A 16,564-nucleotide genomic window follows, 5' to 3' on the forward strand; every position below is an offset into this window, starting at 1 on the left:
TGTGTGTTGACTTCGCTGTCAACGCCTGCTCAGCACAGCCATTATCACTTGATTTTAACCGCTGTTCCTGTGATCACACCTGCTTTAGGCCCGCTGTGTCGGTGGTGTTTCCTGAAGTTTACCCTTCATTATTGAAGCAGGCCAGTACACATTCTACCTTTCACGGCCATCCTAACAACACTGTTTAACTTATTTGGACTATCACTTGGAGTCAATGAGTCCCTTTGTTATTCCTATTTCTGGGATGTGGCTAAATCTTTAAATTCTCTAATTTTTACACACTCCTATTCTTTAGGGGAAAGTGAGGGAGGTGGCTGCTGTGCACATATCTGATTTTAACCCTTTGGAAGACTGGCTGTGCCTGCACAATTTTTTTTAAAAAGCACAAGATGAACAACAGAATGCCCATTTTCCTGCAGCACATGATTGGAAGAATGATGTTCAACCTAAAATCCTTCAGGCATATGCTAGAATATCTGATCAGTTTGATTCTCCATCAGAAGATGAGTGACCCAAGCTTACAAGCAAGCAAATAATCCAAATGGTAGAACACGTATCAGTCTGTGCAAGAGAATGGCATGTGAGCAATGCCCTTCCTTTGGTTCAGCAGGTTGAAAGTTTGGTCTATTTACAAATATCAAAACGATGCATGCTGGACGAAGTGGCATGCATCTGTAATCCAGTAACTCAGAGGCTGGGGTTGGGGATGGCTCGAGGACGGGAGTCCTGTGTCGTGCTGCGCTAATATCCGATACAAAGTAGCCTGGCCAACACAGCAGCACCCAACCCTGGTTGTCGGGCCAAATCGGATCTGTGACTTGCTATGGGTATCATGTAAAACCCATACTCACCTGTTCATGGTCGAGTGTGTAAGGAAAGAAAACTTACAATTTTTTCAATCACACATTTTGAACCCGGGTGGTATAAAGGTAACGGACCGCTGCCTCAATCATGCCCGGATTTTATTTTTATTTTCTGTTAAGAAATATATAACCTCCCATTTTGAGTTCTTTCAACGAGCGCAAGAATACAATTCTTCCTTTTTTTATATCGGGGTATTTTTACCACGGGCTTCTGCTCGTCACATATTTATTTAATTACAAGGAAAAACCATGTGGTGGAATCCATTCAGGCATTGGCTACCAAAGCAACATGTAGTCAGGGACAAACACGACATCATCCTGACAATGGAAGCTCGATCGAATGTGTTTTTTTTCTCAACTCTCTCCTCTTAGCCGAGTTAGGCAAACTTGTTTTATTTTTCCCCCTCATATTAAAAAAAAAATACCAATGTGCACAAGTGGTCACAATCCGAATACTAAACTGAGCTAGTAACAAATAACAAACATTTGGGTTGAAAAAAAAAATAATTTGACTTGTCAATGATGCTGCATGTGAGCTGACATAGCGTAGGCCAGCTCGGCTGGCCTGGAGTTAAACTGAAAAGTGAAGTACGCTATTTTATGGCATATCTCACCTTGAGCATCAGATTTCTTGGCATGATTTTTGGCTCTCATTCTGACTTTACTGACATCACAGAAGCATTTGTAACACTCATAATGGTATCCTATCTTGTCATTAGTCGGTTGAGTATTGATGCACAATTGTGCATCGTCAAAACCAAAACCGCGATAAACTGCAGTATCCGCGACAACTTTGCTTTCTTTGCAACTGTACTGCTTCCAATCAGTCACAAAACTAATGAATCGAAGCCAAGATTGATTTGTCAATGGAATGAAACTATTTTTTGTTGAAGAAACAACGTGTACAAGGCAAATATTTTTTTTTTTTTTACAAAAACTCGGCAGTCTTCTTACCCACGTCAACAGACATGGACGCCACCACATTGATGCTTTCATCGGTGGTCATGCCTGATAGAGTGCTACTTGTGATTGGTTAATAATGGTAATAAGCTGGCATGATACCACAATGTTTTATAATAATTTTGCTGATTCACCAAGTTTGTCACGTGAGTTCACTAACATTTGATTACGGTACGATTAACCGCGATTCTATCCATTCGTTTCGATTTATGAGCAATACTTCACTGGGGCATAAAAATATTTGGAATATGGGTAATAAATATTTTATAATTATTGTGAAGGAATGAAGTTATCGCCAGCTCTGGAGCACGGATGAAGAGGCCAGGTCCGGATGTATTCTGGCCGAGTCGGAAAGCAGTACTTGCACTGCTCCCTAAGAATGGCAATCTTTTGTTCATTACATAGCATTGTCATTGCTGTGTACTGATTACAAGATTTTCTCCAAGGCTATTCCTCCCTGTTAAGACATTTTATATATTGACCAAACCTACTGCAAACATCCATGACAATATTTCTGTTGTTCGTGATCTTATAGATGTATATGAGATTTACCATAAAAGTGTAGGCCTTGTCTTTTTGGGCCAGGAGAAGGCTTTTGAGTGCGTTCTTCACACCTATGTATTCGTCGTTTTGCAGCGTTTGGGTTTTGACACCTTCTTTTCATCACATATTAATTTATGTTATGCGAACATATCTTGCCTCCATAATGTTAACAATGAACTTGTGCACCCCGCCCCCCTAATTTTGCGTTGAAAGAGGGGTAAGGAAGGGCTATCCACTTTCAGGTGCTTTTTACATCTGTTGAACCTCTTTCTGAATATCTTTCAAAACTCTTTGTTTGGCTTTAATGTAAGAGGTTTAACCCATCCTAGAAAGACCATTACTTGTATACTGATGATACGTATCTGCATCATCTATTCAGGTGATTTTTCTGGGATGATGCATTGTTTATATCCCTTGAGTAAAGCTTCATTAGCTAAAGTTAACTGGACTAAAACAGAAGTGCTGGAGCTTGAACCTTCTCACCCTCCCCCCACCCCATCCCCTCACTCCCTCTCCCACTTTCTATCGCCAAAAATATTACTTGGACGAGAGATGGGATTACATTTTTGGGGGGTTTTCTTGGTCCCGGTAATTTTGTTGGTCCTGGCTCAACTGGGAAGGCTTGCCTGAAGGTATCGAACTGCTTTTGCTGAAATGGAAAGGCCTACTCTGCCAACTCTCTTCTTGAGCAGAGTATTAATAATAAACAACCTGGTTACCCCCATCTTATGGCACAAGATCCTTGCTTTGCAGCCACGGATTGCAATGATGGATGAAAGGGTGGCATGGATTTATTAACGTCAAGTGCCGCATCATCTCCTTCCGTCTAAAAATGACGGCATTTCTTCTGGAGCCCATACTGGCTTGAAGGCACCTTTCCAACAGCATCTTGTGTCAAGCTGGGAAATTGGGATACACTCTGGAGTTGTTCCTGATAGACTTAACCAGAGTTGGTACATTTCCACTGCCTTACTTTCATCAAAGCCTTATACTGTAAATGCTTGACAAGCCTTCACCTGTCTCCATAACCTCGCTACTTATGAGCAGTCAATGTTTTTTTAATGAATCGCAATTTTATAACACACTTTTCGAAGTCTCTGATAATGAAAGGATTTTCATTCAACAATTTGTAAATACCTCCACAACCAAAGTGTGCCACCTCAAAAGAAATACAAGAGCTAAGTGGGTAACTGTTTCTGCACTTGCCTCAGTGACTGGTATTACATCTGGCCGCAGAAGAGATAAGTTGTTGAGCTCAGTGCTTTGTATTTACCGTACTTCCCAAGTTTGGTGGAATCCTCCTGTACCTCCTTCTGAAATTCACTTATTTTCTCTTTCAAATCCTACCTCCTTCCCCAATCTTCATTATCTTGTTCTCCCCGCTTAGAACCTGTGAAATTTGGCCGCTCTATTTCTCTTTTTGGTAACAACTGGAAAACCATTTACTTAAAATATTTGATAAAAGTACTGTTCCCTTCTTTGTCCACCCCTGCACCAAGTAAGTGGTCCACAGTTCTGCCACATATCCCTCCTTTCTGCCCAAATTGGATATGTTATTTATAGCGAACGTAGTGAGCTTCATACTTAGCACGTGCACATGAGAGAATAGGAAACAACAACAACAACAACAACAACACAATACCCTGGCAATTTGGAATCCATGTTGTTGACTATGACCCTTTTGCTTCCGGTTTTTTTTTTTTTGCTTCTGGTTTTTTTTTTTTTGCTTTCGGTTTTTGTCATGGGGAATGATGGATGCCAGGAGATAAAGGCATCGTCAGAGACATGAAAGACCCAAATAATATCAGACATGGTGTATATTTCCTCCACTGATTTTAATAAAGATATCTCCCGCATCATCAAAAAATAATTTTTAATCATCATTTGCATTATTTGATCGCTGATCCCGAATCCAGACCGAAGTAACCGGAAATTGCGTATACAGTTGTGAACAAGTTCTAGGTAAAGTCAGAAGCGAATGTAAGAAGAATTCTACGTTCGCTTCTCGGCTTTGCCTATTCCATATTAAACTACCTGTCCCAAAACACGTCGGTGATCTCCAATGCAGAATTTCCCATTGGATACTACCCACGAATTCCCTTATTCACCGCTTTTCCCAAGCAATAACTGAACAGTGTCCCTTCTGTGGACAAACTGAAACTGTGTTCCAGGCTTGTGTCCGATGCAATCACGTAACTGCACTGCTGCTTGAGCACCCGCGTCTGGAGCAGTCAGGCTTTACACCAGAGAGGTCAACGATTGACCTTATCCTTGCTCTTCGGGTCCTCACCGAACACAGACGAGAGTTTCGGCAAGGGCTGCTTACAGCTTACGTTGATCTCTGTAAAGCATTTGATTCAGTGAATCGGGATGCCCTCTGGAGGATTCTTGGTCTTCGTGGGGTGCCACCAAAACTGATCGATCTGATGTCTGAACTCTACTCTGGTACTGAGAGTGCTGTGAGATGTGGTGGGACCATCTCTGACTTATTTCCAGTTGTTACTGGAGTTCGTCAGGGGTGTGTTCTGGCCCCCACACTTTTCAGAACTTGTATGGACTGGATTCTGGACGAGATTCTTGTATGGACTGGAATCAGCCTGGAACACAGTAGTTTTTTTTTACTTGTCCAGGCTAAGTTCACAATTTACAAGATCAGGAAGTCACATCTCTAAAACGACCTGAATAGGACTGATGTTTTGGTCATGTTTGAAGCTCTTTGCCAGAGCCGAATCAAGCTGGAATTCTGCTGTCACTCCCACCCCAATCAACTGCAGGCTTTTGAAAAATTATGGTGTGTTCAGGATGATTGAACTTGTAAAATTCCTGATGGTCAGTTAGTGTTTACTTTCTATTCTGGAGTATGTGTTGATGTACTTTACTGTGTGATTTTTTGGTAAAATGGTAGATAACACCCTCTTTCATGTATAACTGCTTGTAACTTGAACTTCCGGTTCGGGGGAATCAGCGCACGTGGACGACTGATCGGCGCTCTCTCCTCCCAGTTATTCTAAGCTTAGTTGGCCCTGACCATTTACATTGTGTTTGACCGTTTTGTTTCGATTCCTGTTTTGCTGTTCGTAGTTTTTCATAAATTTTTCTGTCCCAAACCGTAACCCACTCTGTTTAATCATATAGTTAGTCTCCCAAGTCAAGTGTCGGCCTACCTGCTATGATAGTCGGGTGTGGCTGCCCTCCATCCTTTTCCTCATTTTCGCTCCTTTTATTCAATCTATTCTTATGATTGATCCCTCAGCTCAATCCATTTCCCCTCCTCCCTCAAAAATTCAAACCAAATATCTCTTTCTTCAATCAGAAAAAAAAACATTAAAAAAAACTCGGAAAAAAATCCAACAACCAACAACAACATCGGAAATTTTTTTCCAAAACTCAAATCTCATTTTCCGATTCATTCTTTGTAATATCCCAAACGGAATAAAACATTTCTCTTCCATAAAACCTCTTCACAACATGAAACTCGAAGGGCACTCGGTAGAGCGCGTACCTCCACCACGTAATGCCTGATCCATGAGAACATATCGGGCCGAATACATTTTTGAAATATCATCGGCAGTTTGTTTTTTGTTTTTTTGCCCCTATCTCTCAATGGTGAACAATCACTTTAAAAATTAAATAACTCTTGTATCCAAATCTGGATTCAAATCTTCACCAAGATCGAATCAATTTGTCCTTGTCACACACCCAACCTGTTCACCAAGCTTCATCGGAATCTATCCACAATGTTTTGAGATATCGTGCTGTATTTGACCTCAGCCCGATCTCTCAATGGTGATGAATCACTTAAAATATTATCGGATCCAGATCCGGATTTGGATCTTCACCAAAATTGAATCAATTCTTCCTCGTCACACACCCACACACCCAACGTATCCACCATGTTTCGTACAAATCCGTTTCCAACTTTTTGAGATATCATGCGATATTTCATTTTTGGCCAATCTCTCAATGGTAAAGAATCACTTTAAAATTCCAGTAGTCCAATCCAGATCTGGATCTTCACCAAAATAGAATCAATTCCTCCTTGTCACACACCCAACCTGCCCACTAAATTTTATCTGGATCCATCCACAACTTTGAGATATCCTGCACACAAAGAGACAGACAGACAAGCAAACAAACAGACAGAGGAGGGGTGAAACAATAACCTGCTTCACCTTCGATGGCAGAGGTTAAAAAAAAAACACCCTTTCAAGATGTATATTAAAATGCCTTATTCTGTTTATTATTCCATCAGTAACAACCCAATCATTATTCTTCTTCATCAAAATCTCTTCCTTTTCTCTTTGACAAGGCTAATTACACAAAACCTCCTCAATCCTAAATGCAAAGTTCATCCAGCCCCCTGTTTCACTCACAGGCAAATTTTCCTCCACGCTTTCAATGAAAAACGTTCTCACCACCTCCCTATCCAGGAAATCTGTTGCAGGTTTATATCCAGTCTGGGAATTATGAGGTGTTAATTTTGCAAAGGCTGCGTGCACATGACAAAAATTTTCACTTCACATCCATTCATGGTGTCAAACCCCTCCATGATAGTTCCATCTCCCGCATCTGCTCCCCCCTCGTCCTGCCCTCTCTCAACTTCTACCTCATTCTTCCCCCTCTCAGATTCCTCTCCCCCCCACCCACTCCTTCACCTCATCGCTTCACTCCTGCCTATATCGGCTTTGCCCCCTTGCCATCCCCCCCCCCAGCTTCCCCCCACTCCGCACTCTCTCCTTGCTCCTTTCCACATCCTTACGTCCTATCAGCAGCTCCTCTTCCCCCGTCCTTAACTGTGTAGACCTCAAACATCCGGGGCATCCATTCCAACCTGACATCTCTCAAACCAGACAGCTGCCAATAAACTGGACATCATCTGTTTCACAGAATCCTTCCTCCCATAGGACGTCCCTGACTCCTTCGTGTCTCTCCCTGGCTATTGTCTCCTCCAGTTTCATTGACCTGAACCCCATCCTGGTGGTGGAGTTGCGCTGTATATCAAAAACTCCATTTCTCACTCTCCGTGTACTGCTCTTCCATCCATCCATCCATCCATCCATCCATCCATCTATTGGGACCATACTCTGTACAGAGCGTTGGTGCTGCCGAAGCAGTCTCCTGGGCTATTGGGCACAATCCTGTATGGGTTGCCACTGCGACACAGGATACTCTCAAATGGCTCAATCATTCCAGCAAGGTCCATTGGGACCATACTCTGTACAGAGCGTTGGTGCTGCCGAAGCAGTCTCCTTGGCTATTGGGCACAATCCTGGACAGGTCGCCACTCTGACGCAGGATACTTGAATGACTCGGTCATCCCAGCAAGCTGGTACTCATTTTGCCGACCTTGGAAGGATGACAGGCTGAGTCAACCCCATCTGGTATTAATTTAAAGGCCGAACAGGATTTGAACTCAGGACCCTAGAATCCCAAGCCCACGTGTACTGCTCTTACACCTCCCAAACCCCAGAAGTACCTCTGACTGCGATTTCTCCTCCACTTCCACTTCATGTTTGTCTGTGTGTTGTACCATCCTCCAAAGAGTGACGACTCTATCCACATCTAATTCTCTATCAGACGACATGGACCAACTTTTAATCACTAATCCCAACTCTCTCTTCCTCATATATGGTGACTTCAATTGTCATCATGCTAATTGGCTGGGTGTTGGTACTTCTCTCACCAGCCATGGCACTTCTGCAAAGGACTACTGTGATTTCATGGGTCTGACTTAATCTGTGAACTTTCCTTCCTGGATTTCTCCCAATAGCAAATCCTCCCTCCTGAATTTGGTGATGACGAAGTTCCCCACCAATGTATCTTAATTTTGCTCATCCTCTGCCTCAATTGGTTCATCTGATCATGTGCTTGTGAAGGTCAACATCTCTCCAGTCTTTCTCAGAGAACAGCCTCAGCACCAGCGAGTCTGGCAATTCACTCAGGCAAACCTGGCAGGGATTACAAGCAGCCATCACACTTCAGTACTGGTTTCCTATATCTACCACCCCTGATATTAATTCAGCCTGGGAATTCTTCCACAGAATCTCTATATATATATATATCTATCTATCTATCTATCTATCTATCTATCTCTCTCTCTCTCTCTCTCTCTCTCTCTCTCTCTCTCTCTCTCTCTCTATCTCTATCTCTATCTCTATCTCTATCTCTATCTCTATCTCTATCTCTATCTCTATCTCTATCTCTATCTCTCTCTCTCTCTCTCTCTCACAGATTCATCCCATCTCAACTTCAGTTATCTTACCTATCCTCCCTCTCTTGGTCTATGAATCCTGTAGTGAGACAGTTGCTTTGAAACAACTTGCATTCTCCTCCTGGAAGGCAAATTCAACTCAAGGTAACCTCACATCATTCCACAAAGCCTGCAACAAGTGTGTCTCTACTCTTAGGAGAGCCAGAAAACAACATCTGGCCAATCTCAAGAATGAGCTTTCGAACTTGTCTCCCTCCTCTAAAAACTGGTGGTGCCTTGTCAAATCCATCTCGAGTATATGTTCCCTCTCCATCCCTTCTGCCACTTCAAATGGCACCACAGATGACTCTGCTCGTAAGAAGCCTGAATGCCTCAATTCTGTGTTTGCTTTGGAATATTGTGTCTGTTTTCTTCCGCCTCAATTCTAGTTTTGCACCTTCTGCCCTCTCAGTGCTTTGTCCCCGCCTCCCCCCCCAGGCTTCTCCAGGATGCACACGGTCCACCAGCAACTCCCTCTTTGTGTGAAACTGCTGAAATCCAGAACTACTGCTATCTGCAACTCATTTATTCCCCTTTTTTCCTGCCTGTGGAACCACCTTACACTCTCTCTTCAATGTAATTCTTCCCTCCAGGTCTTCAAGACAGCTGTTCACCACCATCTCAAGTCATCCCCCATCCAAAACAATGATCTTTTCTACACCTGTTAAAGCATCCCCCACCCCTCCCAAAATTTTGTTTATGTATATTGCATGGCTCACAAAGTGGGTACACTACTGTTACACGAAGGGCAAAAAAAAAAGTTTAGGGAAACATGAAATGCAACCCATTATGTTAATCTGCATGTATTCAAATAGCTAAATATAAAATTTTGGACCTGCAGCACGTCCAGTTTTAAAGTTACCACTGAATATATACAACACTGTAAATACACGTTCGAATTTCGAGCTTGGCGTCAGCGTTATGTACGGAATCAGATGAAAAAAACAACGTAAATATTATATTTTGGGATAAGAAACAGATAATTTTTACTCTGACAGGAAAAAGAAAAAAACAACACATTTTGAGAGAGTCCGATGTTATAAATTACGAAGAAAACACAGACGAGTTCAGTAGCAAAGAAAGCCACACTTGTAAGCTAAAAATAACGTTAAAATCGAATCTACAGTAGACTAGGCGTAAGTCGGCAGCGTGTAACTCATCACTTCACCTAAGCCGGTAGCGTCAAAAAGTCCCGAATTTATCTAATGTTAAATCGACTTACAGACTTTGAATAAAGTCTGTAAGTCGTCATCTCTAAGTCGTCCCTTCGTCTAAGTCGTCACATGTTGTCCGTTCCCGCGTAATGCAAACTCAAGTAAATTACCACGCCTAACTCGTCACACGGAACTGCTGCCTCGTGAGAAGCCCGATTTCATGGAATCGTGATGCGCGCTCATTGGTTTACAGCACTAGTGATAGGCTATTTATAACTGCGCTGCGTTCAGCTCAGTCAGTGTGCCGTCCCACATGCATCTGAAGAGGTAGCCAGGCTGCGCAATGCAGTCTCTGGCGAATGAGTAAAGGATCGAAGGATCGATCGAGCTTCGTGTTGAAGTCCGATCATGGTTTAATATTGGCTTGTTTTGAACATCACCACACTCACTTTCACATAGGTATTGAGTGGTAGTCATCACGATGACTGTGTGTCATGTAATTTTTCGATGGTAGATGAGTTTTCATTCCATATGAAAACCCATTCTACATTCATTCCAATGAATGAATTCTAAGAGCCATTCATTCCACATTTGTCGATGGTCATATACCATCACTGATGGTATACGAGTTGTCTTACAGTTGTTCATTATCTTTACTTTTGATAAAGTGATTCATGAATTCCATCTTTGCTTGATCACTTTCCAAGTAACCAATGAACCCCCACCTCTGCCCCGAGGATTGTGTTTCCCTTTTGGTACAATAGCGGGCTTCGAGATTGTTGCACCCTCTCACATGTACGTGTCCAGGTCACACGCAACTTTATCCTTCACCCTACAGTCATCATGAACTTTCGCATACGCCTAAGTCGTCACATGTCTGAGTCGTCACTTTTTTCTCGGTCCCGATGGTGATGACTTACGCCTAGTCTACTGTATTTCTTTCGGACTTTTGAAAATAATCACTTTAAACATGAAAAGAAAAACATAATTCTTACCTCTCGGATACTGACAAAGCACCAAAAAAATTCTAGCGTTGGTTAAAAATGAAGAATTATCAGACAAATCCGAGTTACCTCATTCGGCTCGGCGTCCTCATGCTGGATTCGTACATTACGGCTCTCGCAAAGACACGGACAAGAAGACAAACGCTGCGCTCGACGGCGAATGGAAATGTGCTGACATGCTTGCAAGTGCCTATTATATCCAATCAGTGAAGTTTGCAAGACAGCAAGATTTTCTAATGCTCGCGTTATTTGCGTCCGACGAGAGATGATTCGTACATAACGGGACTGACACGAAAATCAAGATGGGATTACTTGCGGTCCGAATTTTATTTTCTGATCACAATATTGATCTATATTTTTCTGCTGTTAGACTCTGTCATATTTCCAAGAAATTAAGGGAGATTTGGAATAAAAATCATAAGAAACATTATCAACACTGGACTCCTTATTTTTCTCGATGCAGTGGACACGAAGCGTTATGTACGAATCCATTATTTCATCAGATAGGGTAGATGCCAGAAAACCCAAATATGGAGACAGAACATCATCAAAACATAAAAGAGACACCAAAGTTCACATTCTGAGTCACCACACTCAAAATAACTGTCACATAAGAAACATACAGTAAAATAAAATTTTTACCAATCAAACTGTAACATTTCTAAGGTTACAATACCCATATTCTGTTGCTTTAATTCATCTTTAATAAAACAGGGAAATGGAGAGTATGATATTGCCGGTTTCTACAGGTTCCCCAAGATGTCCACTTTCATTTCTGACCATTGATGGTTTGTCTAAATACCTCATAATAGTTTTATGTGGAATTTCTCACAAACATACCACAGCATACCCACTTTGTGAGCCATGCACATATCCATATTGTCCACCCTTTGCATTCTCCCCTACCCCTCATCGTTACCTGCATCCCTTTTTTGTCCATCTCGGTATATCTTCTCCCTCTGCCCTGCTGCTGGCATTTCCCCTTTCTCCTGATGTTCCCTTTGTTGTTGTGTCCTGATCTGTTCTGTGTCCGAGCTGCTCCACAAGCCCAGACCATGGACAAAAAAAAATAAAAACTGTTGGCCTTGGTTTTTACTTAAGTTTAATTTACATTGTTATCACTCCTTTTTGTACATTTTGTTATAATAAAATTATACAAAAGTCAAGCCTCCCTTTCTTTACAGCTCTTTCCTTTTCCTGTTCGTTTATCCCATTGCTGACTCTGCACAATTGTTGCCGCACTCCCACTCTGTCAATTTAACCTCTCCTTTTATGAGCTTTGCTCTTGTCGAAAAAAAGGTGTTTAAATTAGTAAATGTATTTGTTACAAATTATGGTGTATCTATACTAATAAGTGTGTGTGTGTGTGTGTGTGTGTGTGTGTGTGTGTGTGTGTGTGTGTGTGTGTGTGTGTGTGTGTGTGTGTGTGTGTGTGTGTGTGTGTGTGTGTGTGTGTGTGTGTGTGTGTGTGTGCCTCCATAACTCCAAAACCACGAAACCTAGCAACCTAAAACTCTGCACACATACGAAAGGAACTCCAAGGAAGTGCATGAGTGAAAATTGGGTGTTAGGGTTAATTAAAACACCCCTTTTGAAGATAATTAATGGCCTTATTTAAGTATATCCTTTATCAGGTGCATCCTCAGCCACCTCACTCTCTATGGGGTCTTAAGGCGTTTCCTGGGTAACCTCACTGGGGTCTGAAGCAGCCATGTTTTTTGGCTTACTCAACCATGCCTTCACTTGGAAAAGGCCACAATGATTCCTTAATGATAAAGTTTTTTTTTCACTTTACTCACTCATATTATCGAATGCCTGCTCATCATAGCTGCAAATCACTGGGTACATTGCAATGCTTATAAATGCCCGGAGATGCCAGCGTTTGTGCCTTTATTTCATTTCTGCACATGCCATAAACTCTGGAATCTCAAACTAAGCCAAATTATAAAATTTAAGCTCCAGAATTGAACTTAGCAGCAGTTCTGACACAAAAGCAAAGTGTTCATTTGTCTAATTCAGAGATATTTGACATTTTGAGCATCTCCGGGAGGTGTGTGTTTAATATGATGGTGTTAAACATGCAATTCTAAATTGGTTATTATTTATGACTCGGTGTGCTTTACAAAAGTTATATGGTTTCTCTTTGTGAGTTTCAAAGCAAAATATATTTGATAACACCCGATTTCCAAGCTGTTTTCTGTATTAGAGCGTTTGCTAAATTACAGAACTAAATTTTTTCCACCCATCACATGACGATTGGCAGCACATCTCTTTGAAACTCCGATATAAATGCAAGGTTGTCTTTGTAATTTATTTATTGAAATCCCCCAAAATAAGGGTGAAAGCTACTCAAGGTTTTTTGGTTGTATGCAGTACATACCGTAGTTTTTGTCACACTGATTCCAATCAGCCAATTGCCAAAAAAATTGCCGATATTGGCCAAACACTAATATATATTAGTGTGTGTGTGTGTGTGTGTGTGTGTGTGTGTGTGTGTGTGTGTGTGTGTGTGTGTGTGTGTGTGTGTGTGTGTGTGTGTGTGTGTGTGTGTGTGTGTGTGTGTGTGTGTTGTTCGTAAAGCATAACATATTCTCTCTGTTAACTCCCCTACCCCCACCCCTTTCTCTATTTGTCCGATCCTCCCTCTCCCCCTTCACAATGCAGTGGAGCACCCTCCTCCTCCACCTCTCTCTCTCCCTCCTCCTTTCTCTCTGTCTCTCGACGTATTTGGACAGTGGTTATATCTGGACGGTGGTTATGTCTGGGCAGTGTTTGTCTCCAGACGTGTTTGGACGGTATTTATCTCCAGAAGGGAGTTTGTCTCCAGACATGTCCAGGTGGTGTTTGTCTCCGGACGTGTTGGGGCGGTATTTATCTCTGGATGTGTCTGGCCGGGAGCTTGTCTCCGGACGTGTATGGGCGGTTTTTATGTCTGGGAGGTTTTTATGTCTGGACAGGAGTTTTTCAACGGATGTGTCTGGGCGATGTTTGTCTTCAGACGTGTTCGAGCGGTATTTATCTCTGGATGTGTCCGGGAGGTTTTTATGTCCGGACAGGAGTTTTTCAACAGATGTGTCTGGGCGGTGATTGTCTCTGGACGACTTGGCTCTGGACGTGTCTGGGCAGTGTTTGTCTCCAGGCTTTATCGTATGACCAGTAGAAAATGGATTTCAGACATTATTTTGTTTCCATCTTCACTGTTATTCTCTGCAGAATCATTTTGACGAGATGGTATGAATCGTAATTAATGCTCCACCACACGTCTGCCTTCCCTTCCTCTCACCTTATGCTGCCTTCCCTTCCCCCACCCCTCCTCACTCTCCTTCCCTCCTCACTCCCCTCCCTCCTCTCTTCCCCCTTCACCTCCTCACTATCTCCCTTCTCTCCCTTCCCCCACCCACTATTCCCGTCAGCAAAGCGATGGACGGTATTTGCTGGTTTATTTATCTGTTCAAGAATTAACACCGTTTGTTTAAATACTTTAGTCTCGTTTGTAGTACGTTATGAATATCCCTCGTACTGACTATTGACATATATTTCACTGCGATGTGGATGGGGCATCACCAAACAGGATCCGAGAGAAGGTAAGAGTGGGTGGGAGATAGTTTGGGACAAGTACACGTCGGCCATGATCTACATTTTATTTCGACAGATTGCAGAAGCAGGTACATAATGATTATATATATATATATATATATATATATATATTTTGAGTTAACACCAGGTGGAGTTGACTCAGCCTGTCATCCTTCCGAGGTCGGTGAAATGAGTACCGGTCACTGCAGCAGCAGCACACCCACGCCCCCAGAAAATGATATAACCAGCAGCCACAGGCTGCACACGATAACTAGCGAATACTATGGCTTTTGGGAAGGAAATATCTCGCATGACAAGTGTATAGAAATCAGTGTTAGCTTTGAAAGCAACTCCTGGTGGAGGATTACAGCCCGACTCCATGTTTCAACAGGATAGGTGGAGGATTACAGCCCGACTCCATGTTTCAACAGGATAGCTGGACGATTACAGCCCGACTCCATGTTTCAACAGGACAGGTGGAGGATTGCAGCCCGACTCCACGTTTCAACAGGACAGGTGGAGGATTGCAGCCCGACTCCACGTTTCAACAGGACAGATGGAGGATTACAGCCCGACTCCACGTTTCAACAGGATAGCTGGACGATTACAGCCCGACTCCACGTTTCAACAGGACAGGTGGAGGATTACAGCCAGACTCCATGTTTCAACAGGATAGGTGGAGGATTACAGCCCGACTCCATGTTTCAACAGGATAGCTGGACGATTACAGCCCGACTCCATGTTTCAACAGGATAGCTGGACGATTACAGCCCGACTCCATGTTTCAACAGGACAGGTGGACGATTACAGCCCGACTCCACGTTTCAACAGGACAGGTGGAGGATTGCAGCCCGACTCCACGTTTCAACAGGACAGATGGAGGATTACAGCCCGACTCCACGTTTCAACAGGACAGGTGGAGGATTACAGCCAGACTCCATGTTTCAACAGGACAGGTGGACGATTACAGCCCGACTCCACGTTTCAACAGGACAGGTGGAGGATTGCAGCCCGACTCCACGTTTCAACAGGACAGATGGAGGATTACAGCCCGACTCCACTTTTCAACAGGACAGATGGAGGATTACAGCCCGACTAAACTTTTCAACAGGACAGGTGGAGGATTACAGCCCGTCTCCATGTTTCAACAGGACAGGTGGAGGATTACAGCCCAACTCCACCTTTCAACAGGACAGGTGGAGGATTACAGCCAGACTCCATGTTTCAACAGGACAGGTGGACGATTACAGCCCGACTCCACGTTTCAACAGGACAGGTGGAGGATTGCAGCCCGACTCCACGTTTCAACAGGACAGATGGAGGATTACAGCCCGACTCCACTTTTCAACAGGACAGGTGGACGATTACAGCCCGACTCCACGTTTCAACAGGACAGGTGGAGGATTGCAGCCCGACTCCACGTTTCAACAGGATAGCTGGACGATTACAGCCCGACTCCATGTTTCAACAGGACAGGTGGAGGATTGCAGCCCGACTCCATGTTTCAACAGGACAGGTGGACGATTACAGCCCGACTCCACGTTTCAACAGGACAGGTGGAGGATTGCAGCCCGACTCCACGTTTCAACAGGACAGGTGGAGGATTACAGCCCGACTCCACGTTTCAACAGGACAGGTGGAGGATTACAGCCAGACTCCATGTTTCAACAGGACAGGTGGACGATTACAGCCCGACTCCACGTTTCAACAGGACAGGTGGAGGATTACAGCCCGACTCCACGTTTCAACAGGACAGGTGGAGGATTGCAGCCCGACTCCACGTTTCAACAGGACAGATGGAGGATTACAGCCCGACTCCACTTTTCAACAGGACAGATGGAGGATTACAGCCCGACTCCACTTTTCAACAGGACAGGTGGAGGATTACAGCCCGTCTCCATGTTTCAACAGGACAGGTGGAGGATTACAGCCCAACTCGACCTTTCAACAGGACAGGTGGAGGATTACAGCCAGACTCCATGTTTCAACAGGACAGGTGGACGATTACAGCCCGACTCCACGTTTCAACAGGACAGGTGGAGGATTGCAGCCCGACTCCACGTTTCAACAGGACAGATGGAGGATTACAGCCCGACTCCACTTTTCAACAGGACAGGTGGACGATTACAGCCCGACTCCACGTTTCAACAGGACAGGTGGAGGATTGCAGCCCGACTCCACGTTTCAACAGGAGTTGCATCCAGGACTCGATGA

General features: G+C 43.5%; 1 protein-coding gene across 1 annotated transcript in view; it reads right to left on the reverse strand.

The window, feature by feature from the left end:
- LOC147013212 (XK-related protein 6-like) overlaps positions 1-16,564 on the reverse strand; it is a 55,328-nt gene that overhangs the window by 36,662 nt on the left and 2,102 nt on the right. The gene's annotated exons all lie outside the window — the stretch shown is intronic.

Source organism: Eptatretus burgeri, chromosome 14 (genome assembly GCF_056783735.1).
Source record: "Eptatretus burgeri isolate ZD-2024b chromosome 14, Ebu_testis_v1, whole genome shotgun sequence".
Taxonomy (NCBI): Eukaryota; Metazoa; Chordata; class Myxini; order Myxiniformes; family Myxinidae; genus Eptatretus; species Eptatretus burgeri.